Source organism: Tenrec ecaudatus, chromosome 3 (genome assembly GCF_050624435.1).
Source record: "Tenrec ecaudatus isolate mTenEca1 chromosome 3, mTenEca1.hap1, whole genome shotgun sequence".
NCBI classification, from domain to species: domain Eukaryota; kingdom Metazoa; phylum Chordata; class Mammalia; order Afrosoricida; family Tenrecidae; genus Tenrec; species Tenrec ecaudatus.
The window spans coordinates 177,138,290-177,147,410 of record NC_134532.1 but is presented as its reverse complement, the minus strand read 5'-3'; positions in this window follow the sequence as shown (position 1 = coordinate 177,147,410).

Sequence of the window (9,121 nt, the reverse complement as noted above, 5' to 3'; positions counted from 1 at the left end):
CTTGGAAAGGGGAGTAATGCAGAAGTAGTCAGGTTAAAATTGAACACCTTATCATTTATTCTTCCTTTTCATCCATTTTAAAATTGTTCTAGTTTTCATTATTTTCGGTTTTCAATTGAGATTTTTTTTCTCTGCCATATATATCTTTGTTATTGATTTTAAAAATACGTTCCTTTACATGAAATCCAGGATAAGCCTACAGAGATAGCAACTGCTGTCACAGTTTCTGGGGTTATGGCAGGGGAGGCTGTGGGGGTCTAATAATAACGAGTACAGGAAAGAATAAAGTGTTCTAAAATTATGGTGCTGTGTGCACAACTATTCTTTCCTTTTTTCTTTATTTTTTATTCTTGGCTATAATCTTTTTATAAAGAAGAGTTTTACTTACATATAATTCATTTATTATACATTTCAATAGTTCAGTCACATTGCTATCAGTAGTACAAAAACCACAATCAACTCCAGGACATTTCTTTGTCCTTAAACTCATCATTGTTAGCTCCCTATTTCCTGCAAACTTCCCTGGCAATGCCCCAATGAAACTATAACCCAGCCTCTCCAGATTTACCTATCCTGGGTTTCATATGGAGAAAAACATGCAAGATCCAAACAAAGTACAAAAACAAACATTCCAACAACACCAACAGAATAAAACAGAGGGAAAGCTGAACCAACACAAAGGAAGGAAATACTCATAAAACCAAACGGGAGATGAAATGACAACGGATGAATTCCACCTTATAATGTACTTTATCTGATTGCAAGGACCTCCTGATCCCTGCTCCACAGTCCAAGGGAATCCGACAGAGGATTGGTCCACCTAGGGGACCCTGCAAATGAGTTTTGAGCTTTCGTTGTCATCCACAGCCTTCTGCGAACCTGTGTCCAGAATTCGAGCTCAAATACCGTTACCTCCTCTGAACTTGGATTTCACTATTTATAATCTTTGGATCATATAGGCTGGTGTGTTTTTTCCTTGTGGATGAATTAACACCTCACTTCTTTTAAGATAAGCCTTTAACACCTCTGACACATTCTTTCTGGACGCCAGGCACCATCTAGGTTCTTCACTATGCTTTGCTGTACCACCCATTTCTTCCATGATCACTTCTCGAGGGCAAATATTGAGCAGGACATGTCACAAGAACGAAATAGATTTCACAACTGTTTTGAATATGCATAAGCCACTGAATTATATAATCTAGCAGCTATATGTTAATTTGTTTTGTTGTTGTTAGGTGGCATTGAGTGACTTCCCACCCACGGCGATCCTATGCACAACAGAAAGACATGCTGCACAGTCCTATTCCATCCTCACAATTGTTCCTATGCCTCAATCGATTTTGCAGCCACTGCATCAGTCCATCTCATTGAGGGCCTTTCTCTTTTTCACTGCCTCCACTTTACCACGCATGATATCCTTCTCCGTGGTTTGGTCTCACCTGACAACATTGCCAAAGTCTGTAAAATAAAGTCTTGCTATCCTTGCTTCTAAGGCGCATTCTGTCAATAGAACTGTTCAAATTATTTTAAGAAATAAAAGCTTCAGGTCTTTAAAAATATTTATAGAAGATTACAATAACAACAATATGTCTTACGTCTAGATTTTCTTGCTAACATTCTGGCACATTTTCTCTATCTACGTAGAAATACCTTTTCTTGAAACATTGCAAACTTATCTGAAGGCAGCACAATGCATTTCGTTTCTAAATATTTTGTCATATACATGCTCAGTGCAAGGGAATTAACTGAAGAGAAATTACTTGGTTTGGCTCTTCTAGCTATAGTCTTTGTAGCTCCCACCAAATGATTGGTTGAGGACATGTACAAAGGGATATGAAACTCTAACAAGGAGATTGGTCAATGGGTTAAGGCTTTGTTTAACAGAAAACCCATCACAGTCAATTTTGGCATCCCAATCGGTTTAAAATGAGCTATCCGAGAAACAGAAATAAAGGATCTCTTAAGTATCTGAAAATATAGGTAGGCGTGGAGGATGTCTTTTGGACCCTAGATTCCTGTGCAGAATCTCTTCAATCTAGGAGACATAGGACTGGGAAACGAATGAAGGGGTAGTGAAGTGGACAATCAGAGGCAGCAGAGCCAGATCATGAGAGTCAGAGAGTGGCAAGCTCAGGCCCTGGATTGTGGGTTGTTAACCTATGGTGTTAGAGTTGAACACCTTCAGTATGAGACTTAAGGCTAGTAGCATGCCTTTCGGACATTCACAGTAACAATAAATAAGAGATCCTTGTAACCCTTGCCCAAGCAGTGTGAAGTCCAATGGACCTCCTGCCTGAGGGGGGAAGGGACACAGAGGTGTTACTGTGTTTATAAGTGAGAAAAGGCCCCTCTGGCCAGAGAAGTACTGTTTCTGCCCCTGAATTGTACCCTGTTAATTTCCCAAGTAAACCACACCATTGTGAGTACTACTTGTGAGTTTTAGATGGCCATTACAAAGTATTGAAACAGCTGCAAACAGAGTACCATGGGAGAGATGATTGGTGTCGAAATAAGATAACTAAAAGTTGGAAGTGGGGAAATAGAAATTCTCATAGACATCAACTTTGGCTAAGGTGGCGTTGGATTCCCCTTGTGAAATCCAAGGAGTCCACGCAGCCCTCATGCCTTCAGACATTCCAATATAATTATCATGCAATTATTGCATATGGGAAATTTGATAGTTCACTTTACAATTGTCCCAAAGACTTTTTTATAGATTTAAAAAATTTTGATCCATGATCCCATCCTGCATTTAATTTTTCTGTCTTAGATTCTGGTAGTTACACAGTCTGGTGTCAATTTGGGACTTGAGAGGATTAAGAGTGAAGGGGTGGAGTCTATTCTGTCAATCAGAACATAGCCAATGAGGCCTCTGTGTGGGCATGGCCTTCTCCTGAGAATACTGGGAAATCTGGTTTTTCCTCCTTGGAGGCGGGAGAGATTCTCTGCTCACTCCCTGGGAGATTTTTCATCTGACAAGACACATCTAACTATGCTAGTGCCTGGAGCTGGAAAACCCACATGGACCTACCCTGATACAACCAGACCTTGGAAGCCAGAGAAATGTTTACAATGCCTGACAGCACTGAGATGTTTACAATGCCAATGGGTCCAAAAACTGTCTACCCACAAAGATCGTCCTGCATTAGGTGTCATTGCATGTGTTTCATGAGTCTGAAGGACTTTAAAGATTGATATCAGATATATGGGCTAATAATGGACTTATGGGCATGGACTGGACTGGGTTAGGATACTCTCTTAATGTACAATTACCATTTTTTATACACATATGAGTTTTTATGGATTTGTTTCTCTAGTCTACCCAGACTAACAGAGATTCCATCAATCTACAACATCCCTATATTTTAATATGGATGCATTTATTTCTAGATGCGGGCATTTGAAAAGACTTGAGGCAAGTTGACTTGTAAGACAGGTTACTTTATATGCTCTCTCTCCTCCAGACTGAGGTGAAACTGACATCTGCATGTCCTTCCAGCTGTTTTCTGCATCTAAACTGCTTATCTCTTTCAGTGCACCTGCTTATCACCCACCCACACAGATGCATATCTCCATGAGAACATGTAATATTTTATAGTCAGAGTGCACTCTGACTACACAGAGTGAAAATAAGGGAAAACATTTTTTCATTAACAAATTAAGCCCCCATCCACCCAAAAAAAAACCTCCCCGAACTTAGACTGGCACAACATTGATGCTTCTTAAAGAACAACTTACACTACTGAAATACAATTCTCAGTTTTAAACAGCTATATGCAAGTTACTTGCTTGTTGAGTTTTTATTAAGGATTACAAATAGGTTCGGCCTTAACATTTACATAAAGTACTTGTTCTGATTAGTTGCCTTCTTTTATAGCGTAATTTATCTGAAAAGATTGTGAAAGCCTCTAGCTCTTGAGAAGCAGAAAATGTTTATGATTCGTCAATTTTTCATCTAATATCTCTGAAAGCTTCACATAAATCAAGATCAAATTTCAGCCAAGATACTTTATTACAAACATATAAGGCTGAATTATTATTTTTTAAAGAGGGGAAAACTTTAAAAACTTGTGATAGTAAGATGTCAAGATCTAAATGACTGAAGGTGCACTCAATTGACTTAAACAAATACAGAAATTATTTTTGTTTATAGACCTAGGAGTTCCAAAGAAGTAAAACTCCCGAGTTGTGAATCTTATATCTAAAAAAATGTGCACTCCCCAACCTTTTCTCCCCCATTTTCCCACTGCCACACTCAGCATGTCAGCTTAGCTGATCGTCTTAAGATGGCACAAATACTTTCTACCTTGAAGGAGACAGACAGGAAAGAGGATTCCCTGTTTTTAAGTCCTGAGCACCTTTTCTCAGAAGTTCCCTCTCAGGAATCTCTTTGTGCACCTGAGGCAGAGCTGGTGAGTGGGCATTATTATGAAGTTACTCATCATGAAAGAGACTCCAAATTCCAAACCCAAACTCACTGCCCATCGTGGATGTTGACCTGGAGTGACCCCACCCCGCCCATCTTTACGGAGCAGACAGGGTCCTCTTTCTCTCATTGGTGGCTTTGAACTTGCACTCAGTCAACAGTGTCACCAGGGCTCAAAACTTACTGCCATTGAGTCAATTCCTGCCCCTAGTGGCCCTGTAGGACAGAGCATTTCTAGCCTTGGGGGTTTCTGGGCCTATGAATTCTTACAGGAGCTAGTGGTTCCCAATCATTCACTCTGTGGTGAGCGGTGCAAGGTGAACCCACTACAGATTCATAGTGATTTATCAAAACACGTGAAATATGACTATTAGAACCAGAACAAAAGCTAGGCTCTGACTGGAATGAACGGCAGAAGATAAGCATTGGGAAAGCCAGTATCAATTTTGGACCCTCCAAATAATTTGAGATCGCAAACTTTTATAAACGGTGCAGTGGTGTACTGAAACCAGCTCCCACAGGCTTGTGAAAACGGTTGTATGAGGGAAGTGCTCCTGCACAGCAACTCATTCCATCTCGGCCATCAGTGATCTCTTGGGTAGTTCGAAATCAACTCTTGTGACAGTATTATATATACAGAAATCTCCAAAGGGTAAATACAATCAGGGATTTCCATCACCCTCTCTGGGGATGCCAGTTGAAAAATATTTACCAGAAAATCATTCAGTGTCTTAGCTGGATAATCATGGGAAACTTAACTACTTGTTTCCTATTCCCACTATCTGTTGACAGGAAGAGTACCCATTTTAGATAAAATATACTTTCTAAGATGTTTAGTCACACATTAAGCAAATGAAAATCAATTCTGATTCATGGAGACGCCAGTGTTACCATGGACACTATGCTCCATAGGATTGTCAATAGCCTATTTTTCAAAGTAGATTGCCAGATCTTTCATCGAAAGTGCCTCTGGGTGAGTTTGAAGCAGTGTTTCCCAAAGTGGCTTGACCACCCCTGAGGGGTGCTGGAATGACCCAGGGGTGGGACAGGGGCTGAAGAATCAAATATCTATACTTTATTCTGGAGGCTATATTACAAAAAATTTTAATTGCCAGGGGAGTGCTGAATAATTCTTTTTCCCCGAAAAGTGGTGGTAAGCCAAATAAGTTTGGGAATCTAATGATCTTTGAACCATCAGCCTTGATGTTAGCAGCCAGTGCTTACCTGTTTGTGCCACATAGGTTGTGTGTGAACATATTGTACATGTCATAAATACTTAATAAACATACATTCCTATTGCTACAATTATGAAAGGGCCTTTTCCCGGAGGTTATAGCATACTTTGAATAAACAATATGGGATCTTAGTGTCTGCTGATTCCACATCTTCAATAGAACTAGATCGATAATGCTAAGTGCATTGGTGCAAATACGTTCAGCAAAGCCATGACTAATTAGTCAGTTTACATCCTAATTTCTGCTTTTTTTAGAATTATTGAAAATTGTGTACCATTTCCAAAACAAGTTGGGAAACGGGCAAAAGGCTTAGGAAGCTGATCGTGAAAAGCCATCATGATATCCCACTCAGACATAGGTAAAAGTGGAATACGGTGGGTTGGAAGTGGTTGGTGAGAGAAACGGGTGAAATTGGGGGATGAAGACTCACAGCAAAATGTTTCTTCTGAAGTGGAACTGTTGTAGGAAACAGCCAAGTGGAGATTTCAGGTATGGAAGTAGGGTTCTCAGTAGAGAGCCTCAAAGGCTACCTGCACCCATCCGTGGCTCTGGTGCAGAGCAAACCATCCCCGTGGATATACAGGTCCTTTGGGAATATCCGTACCTTTGAGAAAAGAGCTAGACATGACGAAGGGGGCTGGATTCTCAGTGGATGTAGACAGGCGATGTTGAGAGAGTGGTAAGATAATGGCAGAGTGTGAGCAGCAGCAGGAAGTTTGAAGTTCTCACACTTTCCTTTTTGAAACAAAACAGAAAGTCCTAAACTTCCATTTTCAAAAATTTTCATCATCATCACTTCTTTTAAAACATTGTTCATATGTAACCAATTTTCCTATAGTGCCTTTATGATAACTTAGCTCTTGAAGGGGAAGAGGGTATGGTATCAGTTAATTTACTTCCCAGCTATTGCTACAGTGATTAATGGCTGGTCAAACAGAAAAGTCTGCTTTTAATTTTTTTTTCTCATTGAAATCATGCAAGAAGTGTTGACAGTTCCAATTGCAACCTTGAACGGGCATTTCTGAAAGCCATCCTGTGGATGGCTGCTTCAGTGAATAGATTTCAAATTATGTGAAATTAGTTTTATGTTAAAAGCAGGAGAGTTTGTCCTAAAAATGCATCCATTTTATTTAATTTAGAGTGTTAGGGTTCCCTTTGAACAGAGCAAGTTAATATCTTCTAAAAGGACAGAAAACCATATACCCCTCAATGCCTAATCTTAGCATCGAGTCAGGGCTAAGTGGTTCTTCAAGATTATGGCAATCTATCCACCTCACGGTGATACAAGGAGCTACAATGGGGTCAAGTTGGCTTAGAGATTGTTGTATCATGGGATCAAAGAGACAAAAGGGGGTTCAAAATCTTGTAACAAAAGGAAACAAATGACAGTGGATTTGAAGATTAAGAATATAATTCCAATAAACATATTCTCATGATAGTAATTATCCGTTTATATATTTGTATGCATATCACTCAGAGTAATTGTAAGGGAACCTAATTTTGCCTGATAATATCTTCTTCCATCTTCCTGGAATTGTGCCTGAACTTCTTTGCATTATAATTGCTCTTTTAATTAAGGTAGTGTGGTCTATTAAAATATATTCTGTCATATAATTTCATAGTTTCTGAAATATATTAATAATGTTAACACAATATTACCAATGGAGGAGATCAGGTAGTCATCTCATAATGGAGAGGTTAGCCTTTTGGGTGTGGAATGAAGAACTAGGAGGCAGATGAAAAAAAGAAACTTGAGACCATTGCATGTGCTTCATGAAGCATAAAACCAAAGAACGAATACAGAGCCACTGGGGTGAAAGCTGTAGCTGTGTTAAACGCCTGGCGATGTTCTAAATGTGGTTGCAAAAGTTCATTCATAAAGATAATATATTGTGTTTGCAATGACAGGTTACAAAAGAAACTTCCAGGGACTTACGGGAAAAGTGGAATTAACAGATAATGGAATCTTTCCACAAACTTATTGAAATGCCTGGACTAATTAAAAATGTAGAAATAATGATAAAAAGCTCTCTGTTATGCAAGACTGATTGATAAATATGAGGGAAAGGGAGAGTGGGAACGGTAAACTGCACGTATCCAAGCTATAACCAATTCTTACCCATTGCTGTCTAACAAGCATTGCAAAGTCCAGAAGCTCAAGAAACAGTTTATTATTTTTTCTGTATTATTGTAGTTTGGTATCTGAACTAAACACTTTTGGGAAATTCTTGCCCCGGGTCTCTCATGCTTCCAGATAACACCTGGAACTGTAGTTATCAGAAGACTCACCTGACGGAGTGTCTAGGATGCTGTCTTCTCCTCTCAAGTATCTGGCACTTCAAAGCTCCTCCAGGTGGCCTCTCCTTCCAACGGAGTAATTCAAACACTCACATGGTAGCTCAGAACCTCAAAAGTGAAAAAGTAGAAACATTCAGTGCATCCAAAGCGTAGGCTCAGAATGAGTCCAGTATGAATTCCATCATGTTTTGCTGGTCAAATCGGTCACAGGTGGTGAAAGTGGCACAAGCACATAGGGAGAGAAGAAATGGATGATGGCAATCTTTTAATTTTCATTCTACAGTTTTATTCACATGATTCACATGTGAATCACATATCATGCAATTTAATAGTTCAATCACACCAAGAAGAGCTATATGGTCATGACCACAATGAGTTTTAGAACATTTTATTAATTCTTGGATTCCTTGTTATTAGCTCCCCACTTCCCCCCACTCTCCCTTGCCATACACCCAAGGGATCATTCATCCAGTTACTGTCTCTAGATTTTCCTATCTTGGATTTCATATATAGGAAGACATTTAATAATAACCAGCATCAATAATAAAATAAAACCCCAATTGAACGGAAAGCAGAAAAATATAAAATAAAAACTAGAACAAATTTCAATGGATCTAAGGGAGATCGAATGATAGGGTGCTAAATTTTAACCTAACCTCATCTGCAACAATCCACTTTCCAATGCATTCTGCATAAAACACAACTATTCACCTCCCTGGCCATGGTCAGAGATCGATCCTACCAGAGAAGTGGGAAAGACTGAGGAACCAACGGCCTTCTTAGCAAGGTAAGCTGTGGAAGGTATTTGATAATCCCTTAGAAAGGTGATGTGATCTAAAAACAATGAATTCCACACCAGTCTTAATTCATTTATCCACTGTGTTATTACTTGTGTTGGTATATGGTTAAAAAAAAAAGATAAAACATGGCTGGTATCCACAACTCCACAGAAAATGTAGTCTGAGAAATAGACATTTCATTGAAGAGTGTTAAGATCTGCAACATAGTAGAAAGGGGCACAATGGAAGCATATAAGAAGGATATTTTTCTTAAAGTTAGAGTCCTTGCCAGTAAAATGCCTCATTGCCTTCTTTTGATGCTGAAATGAGATGTTCTGTATAAAGCACTCACCTATGGAGGTTTAGATCCTTCCTAAATA